Below are 15,628 nucleotides of genomic sequence, written 5' to 3'. Positions count from 1 at the left end.
TACTCAAGCATCTATAGTGAGATATAAAATAATATCACAATCCTTTTAGTGAGCATAAATCACAATACAATTCGATTCAAAGTCAATTCCAATATCCAATAAATTTTATGCTCATCACAATTCAAATCATAAATTTGTATTTTTCCATGCAAATTGCCCATCACAATTCAAAACATGTTCTATCACAATTTTCCAAAATATAATTTATTCAATTCACAACAATGCTTAATACTTGTGGAAATACCATTTCACAAAGCTAAATTCATACATACTATAACAATTTCAATAATCATTGAATTAAATCCAATACTTGTTAAACATAATACATAAGAAAAATATGTCATTTAATCATATGAAATATTCAGAACAAAATCAGTTAAAAACTAGTTGTGCACAAACCTGATTTGAGTCCCTCCTAGGCCTTGACTCAATGTTCTTTATGCTTCTCAATATCCTTATCAACTGAAACACACAATTTAAAGTGTTTCAGTACTCAATGAATTTGTTTCCAACCAAAAAATCCAATATCTAAATTTTCTTGGTACTATTCCCTTCAATTCAATTCATTAGTCAACTTATAATGTTGACTCTTGATGCACTCTAAGTGAGTCAATTCCAATGTTACCAATATGTCACATTTTATAGCCCTTTAGTGTTGGTATATGTTACCAAATTCATTTTCAAGTGTATTGCATTTTATTGCAATTTACTGAATTTTGGTGTACTATTTTAACCTAGCTGGACGACCTAGTTCCCTCAGTTTTCGGGTTTCGGTCCAAACTACAAACTTGTAGGTCTATGTCTTATTGCACGCAGGGCAAAATTTTAGGTTATTCTGAGTTGTGTAGACCAATATATGGTCAATTTATCAATGCTAGACAGAATGCACTAAAATGGTAGGCTTAGGTCATTTTTATGTCATTTTTGTTTCGGCTAGTTTTTATACCCGAACTTGTGCAATCTATTTGGCTTGGTTCTGGCCATTTCTAGGCTTTGGTGTCAAGAATTGTAGATATATGTCTAAACTATTCATGATAAAAATTTCAGGTCAATTGGACCGGTTTTGAGTGAGTTATGGTTAAAATACTAACTGCTGCCCAAATGGTCAATTTTTAGGCTTTCAAGTCACTAATCCGGATTTGGTCATTTTTCAAGTCACCTTCTAGGCAGAATTTAGGTAAGCTTCCTTCATGAAAGTTGGCACATTGTGTGCCTAGTTTCACCTCCAATTGGTCTCATACCAATTGGAGTCACACACTTAAGGTTCTAAGCCAAAACATACACTGCCCTACTACACACTTCTCATCACTTACCAATTATATATTCAACACTTACCAAATTACTTTCTTCATGCCAATTCTGGTTTGTACCTTGCCATTAACACCTTTAACAACACATTTTTGGTCATTTTGGATAGCTTGTAACCATTCTCAATAAGCACACTATAATACAAAATTTTCCAAAGTCCATTTATATCATTTAACCACATGAACATACCCCATTTACATACCCAATTCCAAACCATTATACACATATCCATGCTGCCATCAATAACAACATCTTAAACAACCATAAACAAGTAAAAACAAGCTACATATACTGAATTTCCATGGCTGCCAAAATGTACATCTCTATTAAAACATCAAACTTCAAAAATTTTTCCATAAATTAACTACCCACAACCTTGGTTACACTTTTAATGAAACAAGAATTGAAAACACTCACTTACCACTTTTGAAGTTCTTCAAAACCTCACCCAAACTTCTTCTTTTTGCTACCAATGTTTTCCCCAAGCTGAGTATGCAAGGTTTAATGAAGGATTTATGGTGAAAGGAAGCTTGAATCATGGATGCATGGGTGTGGATGTGAGTTTGGCCATGGAGTCTCCCATGGAGTTCATTTCGGCCACTCTTCCAAAGGTTGAAGATGAAAGAATTTTCTATCCAAAGGTTGATTAAAGGTCCACTTAAGTGATGTTAGTGGAGCACTAATTGATTAAAAATCTATTTTAATATTAAACTTTTCAATTTTTAAAATTTGGCCAGCACACTTTCACTATTTATATAATGTATCTCATTTTAATTTTTCATGATATTTTCAAAGTTTAATATCATTTATTTTTAATGGAAATTTAGGTTAAAAGGCAACTCGGGTTGTCAATTGACCACAATGCCCCTATTCGGGTTGCATTCCCAATTTTTCGGTAACACCGAGTTTTGTCGTTTTCTCAATTTCTCATTTTTCTTTGTACTAATTAATTAATTTTTCTTTGATATTTATAATGATATTTATACTTCAATAGATGTTTATTTAAGTCTTAAAAATATTTTTTAGGGTTCCCCGTGGTCCAGGGCTAGTCAACGGTCCACGCCGCAACTTCCCAATGCGGTCACCCATCTCTATGGTTCTCGGCTCATTTAACTTGGTCACATTTCATTACTATTAATTTTCCTTTGTTTTTCTTGTATTTTCTTTTTTTTTTATTTCATTATTTTATGTCTCCTCACCCATATCTAAGTGTAGTTCTAGGCATCCTAGCTGTCCGGACAACACTGGTCACTGGAACAGTAGAACGCACTACCGAACATAGGGGTGTTACATGCTGTTTATCATTGAAATCAAATAGATAAAAATGAATCTTGCATGATGCATGTGGCCCTAGATGAAAAATTTTGAATTTCAATGATCTAAACTTGTGTTTTTCATGCTTCCGCTCCTTCAATTGATATCAAAGCCACTATATTTGCCATTTAGATTGTTGATTATATGATTTAATTGTGTAATTTGATCATGAGATGATTAATTCATTGCTGTTTGCAAGGTCAAGGTGGCTGCATGGAGGTGAACTCCATTGATGCGCATGGTTTGGTGCATCCAACCATGCGCATGGCTTTGGGCTTGTTTGTGGGCTTGGATTCAACGCCCATAATTAGGCCCATGACTAATTAAAGTGTTTAATTAGGATTTTTAATCACACAATTAAATTTTGATTCAGATCTGAATTTTAAAAATTGTTTGAATGTGATTCAAATATGAATTTTAAAAGTTGTTTGAATGTGATTCAAATCTAAATTTTTAAAGTTGTTTAAATCATATTCAAATCTGAATTTTTAAAATTGTTTGAATGTAATTCAAATCTGAATTTTTAAATTTGTTTGAATAATATTCAAATCTGAATTTTTAAATTTTTTGAATCATATTCAAATTTGGATTTTTAAGTTAAACATGAGATATTCAATTTAATTTAAGTATGTATGTTTTATTTAATTGTTAAATAGTGATATGCATGATGGATGATCATGGACTATAAAAGACCAATGTGATTAGATTTATTTCTTTTATGTTTCTTTGGGATTGTAAATTAATTAATTTATTTTAATTTATTTTGGGCATGTATTGTTAAGGTTGTAATAATTTTTGGGTTTTAATTTCATTTATTTAGTTCTTATAAATTCACCTTGGTATGTCAAGGATTACTATGTAATTGGATTGCAAGAAGATCAAGGAGGTCAAGAGTATTGGTAGGACCAGTGAGAGGAATTCAAGATCAAGTGTTGATTATGTACTCCTTCAGCAACTCTTCTAAAATGAATGAATGAAATGCACCTAGGAATGCCCTGATTCAATTCTTGGTGGCTCAGAATTGAATCCCTTAGAAAGTCCATAATCATACCATATTAATTGTTTATCCATGAATGCATGAGATGTATGTGAATGTATGCAAGTATATGATATATACATGCTAAATGGATAATGTGCAAAGTGAGACGTTAATAGTAATTAGGACGACCACAAAATCAACTCAAGTTCAAAATATATTTGGCACTTAAGGTTATGTCATGTGGCAGAAGATAGGATTGCAAAACTGGAGAAAATGGGGATTCTATCCTCATTGGGCTCTGAGCCTACTCCAACTTGTGAATCTTACCTTCAGGGCAAAATGACTAGATCACCTTTTGTTGGACAAGGGCTAACGGTGGAAAATATTTTTGAGCTAATAATAGTGATGTATGTGGCCCATTTAAGGAAATGGCTAGAAGCGGTTTTCATTACTTTATTACCTTTACTGATGATAAATCAAGGTTTGGGTATTTGTATTTGATGAAATACAAACATGAATCCTTTGAAAAGTTCAAAGAATTTAAATCTGAAGTAGAAAATCAAACAGGAAAGAATATTAAAGCTCTTCGATCAGATCGTAGAGGTGAATATTTGAGTACTGAATTTGATGAATACTTGAGAGAGCACGACATTGTTTCCCAGTTGACTTCTCCAGGAACACCACAGCTGAATGGTGTATCTGAAAGGAGAAATCGTACCCTATTGGATATGGTACGTAGTATGATGAGCTATACCAATATGCCAATCTTTTTTTAGGGATTTGCATTAGAATCAGCTTTGTATATTCTGAATAGGATTCCATTAAAATCAGTTTCTTCCACACTTTATGAGATATGGCATGGAAGAAAACCAAGTTTTAAGCATGTTAAGATTTGGGGTTGTCCAGCTTATATCAAAAAGCTGAACACTGATAAATTGGAAACCAGACCAAAAAAGGGTCGATTTGTTGGATATCCAAAAGATAGTTTTGGATACTATTTTTATTTGCCTACATCACAAAAGGTTGTGATAAGTAGATATGCCACATTTCTTGAACAACAGTTTGTTCAAAAAGGAGGCAAAGGAAGGCAAATAGAGTTAGAATGGGAGAATTCTGACCAACCAACAGATCAGATGGATATAGATGCATCTAGTCAACCTACATCCATTGATGAAACATCTATAGCTGTTTCTCGTAGAACAACTAGGGTATCTCATCCACCAGTGAGATATGGTTTCTTTCATAAAGAAGAAAAAGAGTTGTCTACTCATGAAGAAGTAGATTATAGAGATGATTCACTTACCTATGAAGAAGCTATATCAGATATAGACTCTTCAAAATGGATTGATGCTATGAAATTCGAGATTAATTCCATGTATAAGAATCAAGTTTGGGATCCTGTTGACCCACCTGAAGGTATTGTACCTATAGGGAACAAATGGGTTTTCAAGAAAAAAATTAGTTCTGATGGAATGGTAGAGACCTATAAGGCAAGGCTAGTAACGAAAGGATTTCGCCAAAGGCAAGGAATCGACTATGAGGAGGCTTTCTCGCCTGTTGCCATGCTTAAATCAATTAGGATTCTATTAGTAATAGATGCATACTTTGATTATGAGATTTGGCAGATAGATGTCAAAATAGCTTTTCTCAGTGGATACATTAAAGAAAACATTTTCATGGAACAACCTAGAGGTTTTGAATCCCAAGATGGTTCAAAGCATGTAAGCTAAAGCGATCCATTTATGGGTTGAAGCAAGCTTCGAGGAGTTGGAACATCCATTTTGATGAAGCCATTAAGTCATTTGGTTTTATCAAAAATGAGGATGAGCCATGTGTGTATAAGAAGGTTAGTGATAGTGCTGTCACTTTTCTTGTCTTATATGTGGATGACATTTTGTTGATGGGTAGTGACATAGGTATGTTGACAACTGTAAAGGTATGGTTGTCAAATACATTCTCCATGAAAGACTTAGGGAAGGCAACCTATATTCTTGGGATTCGCATCTATAGAGATAGAGCGAAAAGAATAATTGGTTTATCCCAAAGTCTATAATTGGAAAAGGTGTTAAAGAGGTTTAACATGCTTGATTCCAAGAGAGGATTGTTACTAGTGAGACAAGGTATCCACCTTTCTAAAGAGATGTCTCCAAAGACACCTGAAGAAAGAGATAAAATGGCCAGGATTCTATATGCTTCAGCTATTGGAAGTTTGATGCATGCAATGTTGTGTACTAGGCCGGATATCGCATATGCTGTTAATTTGACTAGCAGGTATCAATCCAATCCAGGTTTGGAACACTGGATAGTTATCAAGAATATCCTTAAGTAATTGAGAAGAACTAAGGATTTATTCTTAATTTATGGAGGTGGAGACTTGCAATTGGATGGTTATACTAATTCTGATTTCCAATCAAATATCGACGATAGAAAGTCTACCTCTCGGTATGTGTTCATTTGTAATGGAGGTGCAGTCAGTTGGAAGAGTTCCAAACAGAGCACGACTGCAGATTCCACTACTGAGGCTGAGTATATTGCTGCAAAGAAAGTTATTTGGATAAAGAAGTTCGTGACAGAACTTGCAGTAGTTCCTTCCATTGAGTCAGTAGTTCCACTTCACTGTGACAATAATGGAGCAGTTATACAGGCTAAGGAACCCCGATCTCACCAGAAATCCAAACACATAGAAAGGCGCTACCACATTATCAGAGAAATAATTGGACGAGGCGATGTAGCCATGCAGAAAATAGCATCAGCTGAAAATCCAGCTGATCCATTCACTAAGCCTATGTCGCAGACTTAGCTAGACTGACATCTTGATAAGATGGGTCTAAGATATTGTAACGAATGGCTCTAGTGCTAGTGGGAGATTGTTAGTAGTATGCCCTAGAGCATATCATTTAGTATGTATCTTGTACATGTTTTATTAATAAAAGGCATTTCACTTTTCTGTTTACATAATATATTTATGTGTAATAGAAAAGTTCCATTGATATTTTGTTAGAAATTCTATTCTTAAGTTGTTAAGAATATGAGTGACAGTATTTTTAGTACAAAGTATCATAAATAGGTTCACAATCGAGGATACTTCACGATAAGGACATGACTTATTCAGAAAGATTGTATTCATGTTTGTTCCCAAGTTATTTATATGAGATATAAATAAGATGGAATGGTGAGTCTCATACCATATAACAAATATGATGGGCACTTACACATGATAAGTAGGTTGAACCAGTGACATTTATGATAAGCACATAGAGTTTACTCTTGTCAATGTATTGTCATAAATTATATCAGTGCATATAATCTTTAGACCTGAGATAGCACAATTATCTTGTGTATAGGTGGTTTGAGTTTTATACTGCTTTCATACTTGTATTGTGTATGAGTATATGGGCATGTGTTGGCTCCTACTAGTTATATATGGAGGTAGGTATTGATCAAGATGGAATCTGTTACCCTAAGTAAATAGAATTAAAATCCTATGTTTATTTAATTGTTCTTGATGTTTCAAGTTTTTAGCCAGGACTGATAGATTTAATCAGAAAAGAGTTTTTGATGAGAAAATCGTTTCAATCAAGAACTGAAATTAAAAGAGAACATAATATTCATAGCAAATGGGGTTTTGTAACACCCCTCACCCGTCTACAGTGTAGCCGAGCAAGGTGTGTCACATAGAGTGTCGGAGCACCTGATCTTATCTGATTTCATTACAGTTCTTGATTTATTTATTCAAAAACTTTATCTAAGGTTTAGGCTATTTTTACTTTTATCAAAATCTAACTAATTTGAAAATTTCAAAAATTTTAATGATAATCCAGCAGAGTGCCGGCTGTAATTTGAACTAACAGTTCTTCTAAACCTGCTAAAAACAATTTCAATATATACTCAAATTCATAACTCAGATTATCTCAAAGCATTCTCAACAGTTTCTCAAACTTAGATTCAATCTCAAAATTTCTCAAACTCAATCTAATTTAGAATCATTATGATTACATAATCAACTCATATATCAGAATTTTTATATTTCATTAACGTATATAATTTGCCAATTAAGTACATAAATTTGTCAAGTACAGGATATACAAATGAAATTACAGTTACTAATTCACATTACAATATAAGCAGTAATTATAATGTACAGATTAGAAAACATGCTTAAAATGAGCCCTATCTACATGCATTGCTGAGGAGGTGACAACCTTGAATTTTTTTGACACTTCTGCAGATCTGGACTTCAAAATTTCAGTTGAAGTACCTTCGCGAGGAAACAATTCTATCGTGCTAAGCATTTCTACTTAGTAGTGTAATAATATAACAAGAAATAATATATACAAATAAAGAAAGAAAGAAATTATAATTCGAATATCCAGGAATCAATTATTCTAACTGTATTGTATTTTAAGTCTCTACGGTTCTGCAAATTATATTTTTGTTATGTTTCTATTGCAAATGTCTTTTACTCATTTTATTCAATGCTTAATTTAATTGTACTGAAATTTCTGTATACTTAACTTAAGTTAACTGCCTGAATTGAATATTGTTTTAATTGATTGCCCGTGTAGCCTATACACTGACCAGACTGAATAAACGGATATACTAGGACTGAGTACCTAGTACCTCAGGCCGTCACACCATCGATCACAAAATATCTCCCGGTGTGTAAACAGTGTGGCTAAAAAGCCATATAATTAATCAGGTATTAAGCCGAGTATAATAACACAATCTGTATAGCCATAGGCTATTAAAATCATAGTATGGCATAATAAGCCAGAAAACATAGCACGGCATGAAGCCCTTTACAGAATAGTTGTCAGGATCCTATGGGCATGCCAACCTATCCAAACTAATCAACTAGGCAAACTAGGGTGTATTACAAGATTAAATATTTATTTCTTTATTTTTAAGGTTTACTGGTCATTATAAAATTCACTGGTCATTGAAAATGTTAACCTTTTTATACATCATGGATAAGTTGATTCTAGTATCAACATGTCACAATTTGCATTTAAATATGCTATCAATATAGTGTAATTTACAATTCTCACAAGTTGGCATTTATTGCCAAATTACTTCAAGGCTTTATTGTATGTTAATTTCAAATTTTCAGTTTTAGTGTGCTATATTGGCCTAGCTTAATGTCCTATTTTTCTTGATTTTTAGCTTCTGGTTAAAGAAGCAAAATTGTAGCTCTACGTCTTATTGAACTTTTGGCACAAATTTCAAGTCATTCTGAGTTGTATAGACCAAGATATGATCAATTTACTAAAACTAGACAGACTGCATCTTTAGTGCAGAATTTGGTCAATTTTAGGTCAAATTCAGTTCTGGCAGTTTTGGTACCCTAACTTGGGCAAGCAATTTGACTTGGATCTGGTCATTTCTTGTCACACCTTACCCCTCTGTAAGGCATAACATGATCCCGTAGTATACCTAATGAATTACCAAACTTTGTCTACTAAAAACCCATTAAATACACTATAAGGGATTTTAAACCTTTTTTTATTTCTTTTGACAGTGGTGAGCACTTTTGACAGGCGTTACAGGTGTTAATTTTTTTTTTTAACTGAAGTTAAACCAAATAACAAATCTGAAGTATCAATAATTTCTGTAAAAATTTTGGCAGAGTGCCATCTGTATTTTGAATAAAATAGTTCTTCAAAAACCTATAAAAAACACTTCCAATAAATTTGTTTAATCCTAAACTCCAATAATAGTTTAACACAATAAATTTCTCAACATTTGTCAACTCAATTCAACATCAATTTTCCAGTGTTTCCAAAAGATGAGATAAGAGAAATATGTCACAATATTTTTATAGGCCAAAATAATTTACAATTTTAGTTTACAACTGCTCAAGACCAGTATAATATATACATACAGTGCACATACATTATAATAAAAATTACAAAATATGGTATACTCAATATACCCGGAGAAATCTCAAAATGTAGCACAAGTAGCCTACTTTGCTGCTCTGTCCGTCCGTCTACCTGTGACAGTAATGAAAAAGCTATCGCTGAGCCAATGTCTCAATGGTGCACAATATTAAAAAATACAATTTAAAACCATAAACCATAAATCATATAAACTGTGGATACTTAAAATCATAGTTAAGACAATAAATGTCATAAAGAATTAAATTCCATTTCACAATATCATAATAAATATCAATAAATCACGCATATAGCTTAATTATGTTCCTAAAGTCCAATTCATCCCAAAAGCCGATGGTTAGTGAGGAAAAACATAGCTAGCTAGCAATTATATGAGTACTCATCCTATTCATCCTCAATAGGCACACATCTCAACACTTCAGCCAGAGAGAGAATTCAAAGCCGATTCTTCCCACTAGACAAGCTACGAGGAATTCAATCAAATATACATGATAGCTGTGGTTCCAAACCATTTGCAATATTTTTCAATCAATAAGTATCCATCAAATATCATTCAAACAAAATTTTTCACAATTTAAGCAATAACATACAAATATTCATAATTTATTTCAATTGAAAATTCAAAATAAATAACTGTTGTGCATAAACCTCTGAAGAGTAACCTCTTCGCCCTGACTTAGTGTTTCCTTTTCCTTTCCTGAGTCTTTGCTAATTGAAACATATAAGTTAAAGTGTTTCAGTACTCATTTAAACTATCTCTAACAATAAGGTTTAATAATTAATTTATTTAATACTATTGTTTTCCATAGTCAACCTATAATGTTGACCTTTAAAGCACTATAGGGGAATAAATTTTAATGTTACCAATATGTCATATTTTATAGTCCTTTAGTATTGATACATGTTACCAAGTTCATTTTCAAGTGTATTGCATTTTATTGCAATTTATCGAATTTCGGTATGCGGTTTTGACATAACCGGATGACCTAGTTCCCTCGGTTTTCGGGTTTTGGTCCGTATTACAAACTTGTAGGTCTATTTCTTAGAGAACTTTTTCCACAAATTTTAGGTCATTTGGAGTTTACTAGATCAAGTTATGGTCATTTTACTATTGCTGGACAGATTGCACTAAAATGGCAAACTTAGGTCATTTTTAGGTCATTTCCGATTCTAGCAGTTTTTATACCTTAATTTGTGCAAGCATTTTGACTTGCTTATGGTCATTTATGGGTTTGGTGTCTTCATAAGAGTTGTAGTTCTATGTCTAAGCTATCCATGGTATAAATTTCAGTTCATTTGGACCTGTTTTGAGTGAGTTATGGCCAAAACACGGACTAATGTCCAAATGGTCAATTTTCAGGATTGCAAAGTCACTAATCCGGATTTGGTCAATTCTCATGTCACTTTTTGGACAGAATTAAGGTAGGCTTTCTTCATGAAAGTTGGCACATTTTGTGCGTAGTTTCACCTCCAATTAGGCTCATACCAATTGGAGTCACACAATTCCATTTATAGCCTAAAACATATACTGCCCTTAACACATTTTAAAAGCATCAATCCAAATACACTTTCAACAAATGCAACTTTACTTCCCAAACCATTCTGCACTTATACCATACCATGCTCATTCAAAAGTTTACATTAAAGCAACTTTGGGTAGAATACCATGAGCTTACATACACCAAATATAACTCCTAATTTACAATATCCAATTCTAAACAATTTTCCATATATTACTCCTAACCAATACATACAATTTACACTACCAAATTACATACATTATCACCACTATTTCATATACATATACTGCCATTTTTTGTACCATAATTTAACCACTTTTCATGAACTTAAACATTACCAATCTTCACCATGAGGCTACCTAAGTAACACATTCACATCAAACTTCCATTTTCACTTTTCAAACTTACCATTCAACTTTATACATGGAAATCAACTTTAATACATTTAAACACTTAATTCAACACCTCAAACTACTACTTACATGTAGAAACAAGTTAAACATATTGAACTACCATGGCTGCCGAAATGTAATATTATCCTAACTCACCAAACTTCAACTTTTCTTCCATAAATCAACTCACCACAACCTTAGTTACAATTTTAATGAAACAAGAAATGAAAACAACCACTTACCTCTTTCAAAGCTTGACCAAAACTTCACTAAAACCTCTTAAATTTGCTATCAACTTCTTCCTTACAAAGTGAGGATTAACTTTAATGAAGACCACTTATGCAAACCATGGCTTGAAGAGGGAGATGGGAGCTTGGACATAGGGCGGCCATGGGAGAGTTTTCTTCATGCTTGGTTCGGGTGGTTTGATTATGAGAGGTTGAAGATGAATTTCTGATGTCCCAAGTGTCCTTTATGTGTCCATAAATTGAGGTTAGTGGAGCACTAATGTAAATGAATATTAGTTTAATCCAAAGTTTCACAATTCCCATATTTTACCTCATTTCTTTTACTATTTAAATTATGTACCACCACTTTAATTTTCATGATATTTTCAAGGTTTAATATCATTTATTTTTAATGGCCATTTAGGTCAAAAGGCAACTTGGGGTGTCAAATGACCAAAATGCCCCTATTCGGGTTATATTCCCGATTTTTCGGTAACACCGATTTTTGTCGGTTTCTCATTTCTCGTTTTTCTTTGTACTAATTACTTAATTTTTCTTTGATATTTCTAATATTATTTATACTTAAATAGATGTTTATTTAAGTATTAAAAATACTTCAACAGTCCACGCCATAGCTTCCGGTGCGGTCACCCATCGCTACGGTTTTGGCTCGTTTAACTTGGTTACATTTCATTGCTATTATTTTTCCTTTGTTTTTCTTGTATTTCCCTCTATTGTATTTCATTATTTTATGTCTCCTCACTAACATTTAAGTGTAGTTCTAGGTATTCTAGCTGTCCAGGCAGACACTGGTCACCAGAACAGTAGAACGCACTACCGAATATAGGGGTGTTATAATTTTCCCCCCCTTAAAATAAATTTCGTCTTGAAATTTTACCTGGTTTTAGTCTCTAAACAACTGTGGGTGCTGTCTCCTCATGTCCTCTTCACGTTCCCAAGTAGCTTCCTGGCCTGAATGATGGTTCCACAGCACTTTAACCAGGGGTATCTATTTGTTCCTTAGCTACTTCACCTCATATGCCAGAATCTCTATGGGTTCTTCTTCATATGAAAGGTCTGGATTTATCTCAATCTCTTCAACTGATAGAACATGAGATGGGTCAGATCTATACCTCCTTAACATAGACACATGAAGACACTATGTATCCTTTCTAGATCTGGAGGTAATGCTAACCGATATGCCAAAGGACCCACTCTTTCCAGAACTTCATATGGTCTGATAAAACAAGGACTCAGTTTCCCCTTTCTGCTAAATCTCATAATCCTCTTCCAAGGAGAAACTTTGAGGAATACCTTATCACCCACTGCATATTCAATATCTCTTCTTTTCAAATCAATATAGGACTTCTGATGGTCTGATACAGCCTTGAGTCGATCTCTAATCAATATGATCTTTTCCTCTGTCTGCTGAACAATTTTTGGCTCAATCATCTTTCTTTCACCTACTTCATCCCAAAATAAGAGAGTTCTGCACTTTCTGCCATACAATGCTTCATATGGAGGCATCCCAATGCTTGATTGGTAGCTGTTGTTATAAGCAAACTCAATCAAAGGCAAGTGTATATCCCAATTACCTTCAAACTCAATCACACAAGCCCATAGCATATCCTCCAATATCTGAATTACCCTCTCAGACTGGCCATCTCTCTGTGGGTGGAATGCCGTGCTGAAGTTCAATCTAGTTCCTAGGGCTCTCTGAATACTACCCCAAAATCTAGAAGTGAATCTAGGATCTCTGTAAGATACAATCGATACTGGCACTCCATGCAGTTTTACAATCTCATTTATGTACAATCTGGCCAATCTCTCCAAACTATAGTCCATCCAAACTGGCAGAAAGTGAGCAGACTTGGTCAGTCTGTCAATTATAACCCATACTGCATCATGACTATTCTGTATCCTCAGAAGTCCCATTACAAAATCCATAGTTATCCGTTCCCATTTCCACTCTGGTATTGGCAATGGATGTAATAAACCAGCTGGAACATGATGTTCTGCCTTCACTTGCTGACAAGTTAGGCATTTGGAGACAAAATCAGCTATATCCCTTTTCATACCCATCCACCAGTAATGCTCTTTCAGCCCTATGTACATTTTAGTTCCACTAGGGTGCATAGCAAAAGGAGACTCATGTGCTTCCTTCATAATGATCTGTCTCAATTTCACATTATTAGGAATGCACATTTTGCCCTGATGTAGTAGTAAACCATTATCTCTCACAGAAAAATCAAGTTTCTTGCCCTACTGGACTTCTTTCAGTAGCTTCTGATATTTTGCATCACTCTGAGTAGCCATTCTGATCTGATCAACACTTGCTGTACATGCCATGCAACTACTGTCTATTCCTCACCATCAATCTCTAAACTAGCGTGTTGTGCTTTCAACTCATGTACCATGGACAAAGGAGAAACTCTGAGACTTGCCATAGTCTTGCGACTTAAGGCGTCAGCCACCACTTTTGCTTTCCCTGGCTGATAGTCTATTAAGCAATCATAGTCTTTAATCAATTTTAACCTTCTCCTCTGCCTCAAATTCAATTCCTTCTGGGTGCCTAAGTACTTCAAGCTCTTGTGATATGTGTAAATGTACCATTTCTCCCCATACAAGTAGTGTCTCTAGATCTTCAGAGCAAAAACAATAGCTGCTAGCTCCAAGTCATGTGTCAGATAGTTCCTCTCGTGCAGTTTCAGCTGGCGTGATGCATAAGTAATGACATTTCGGTCTTGCATCAGTACACAGCCTAACCCATTGTGAGAAGCATCACTATAAACTGTGTATTCTTTACCCGGTGTAGGTAAAGTAAGGACTGGAGCTTCAGTCAAACACCTCTTCAGCTCATCAAAACTCTACTGGCATTTATCTATCTACTGAAATTTTACATCTTTCCGAAGCAGCTTGGTCAGTAGAGAAGCTAACATAGAGAACCCTTTCACAAATTGGCGGTAGTATCCAGCTAAACCCAGAAAACTATGAATTTTTGTGATATTCCTGGGTGGCTTCCAATTAAGGATAGCTTCTACCTTGCTGGAATCTACCTTGATCCCTTCAGCTGACACAACATGTCCCAAGAAGGAGATTTCTTTCAGCCAAAATTCACATTTCGATAATTGGCATATAGCTGTTTCTCCCTTAAGGTCTGTAGTACGATCCGCAGATGTCTGTCATGCTCCTTTGCATTCCTCGAATATATCAAAATATCATTAATAAACACCACCACAAATTGGACGAGTTATGGTCTGAAGATAGTGTTCATCAGATCCATAAAAGCAGCTGGAGCATTAGTTAACTTGAATGGCATTACCAAAAACTCATAATGGCCATATCGAGTTCTGAAAGCAGTTTTTGGAATACTCTGCTCTTGCACTTTTAACTAATAATAACTAGATCGCAAATCAATTTTGGAGAACACAACTGCACCCTTCAACTGATCAAACAGATCATCAATGCGAGGCAATGGATATCTGTTCTTTATTTTCACCTTATTCAACTGCGGGTAGTCAATACATAAGCGGAGAGTGCCATCTTTCTTCTTAACAAACAATACTGGCGCTCCCCAAGGTGACACACTAGGGCGGATGAAGCCCTTTTCAAGTAGTTCTTGCAACTGTACCTTCAACTCCTTTAATTCTGTTGGTGCCATTCTGTATGGTGTTATGGAGATTGGATCCACACCAGGCATAACATCAATCTCAAACTGCACCTCTCTTTCTGGAGGTAATCCTGGTAATTCATCAGGAAATACATCTGGAAAGTCATATACTGTAGGGATGTCCCTCAATGCTGGACTCCCTACTTGGGTGTCTACCACATGTGCCAAGTATGCTTCACACCCCTTTCTGATCATTTTTCTGGCTAGTGCAGCCGAAATGATGTTTGATGGCAATAGCTGTCTCTCCCCATGTATTACCACATCAGCATCTTGAGGAGACCAAAAGTGGTATCTTGATCTCTGATCCAATCATGGCGTGAT

Source organism: Hevea brasiliensis, chromosome 1, assembly GCF_030052815.1.
Source record: "Hevea brasiliensis isolate MT/VB/25A 57/8 chromosome 1, ASM3005281v1, whole genome shotgun sequence".
Classification (NCBI taxonomy): Eukaryota; Viridiplantae; Streptophyta; class Magnoliopsida; order Malpighiales; family Euphorbiaceae; genus Hevea; species Hevea brasiliensis.
Note: the sequence above shows the minus strand (reverse complement) of the source record.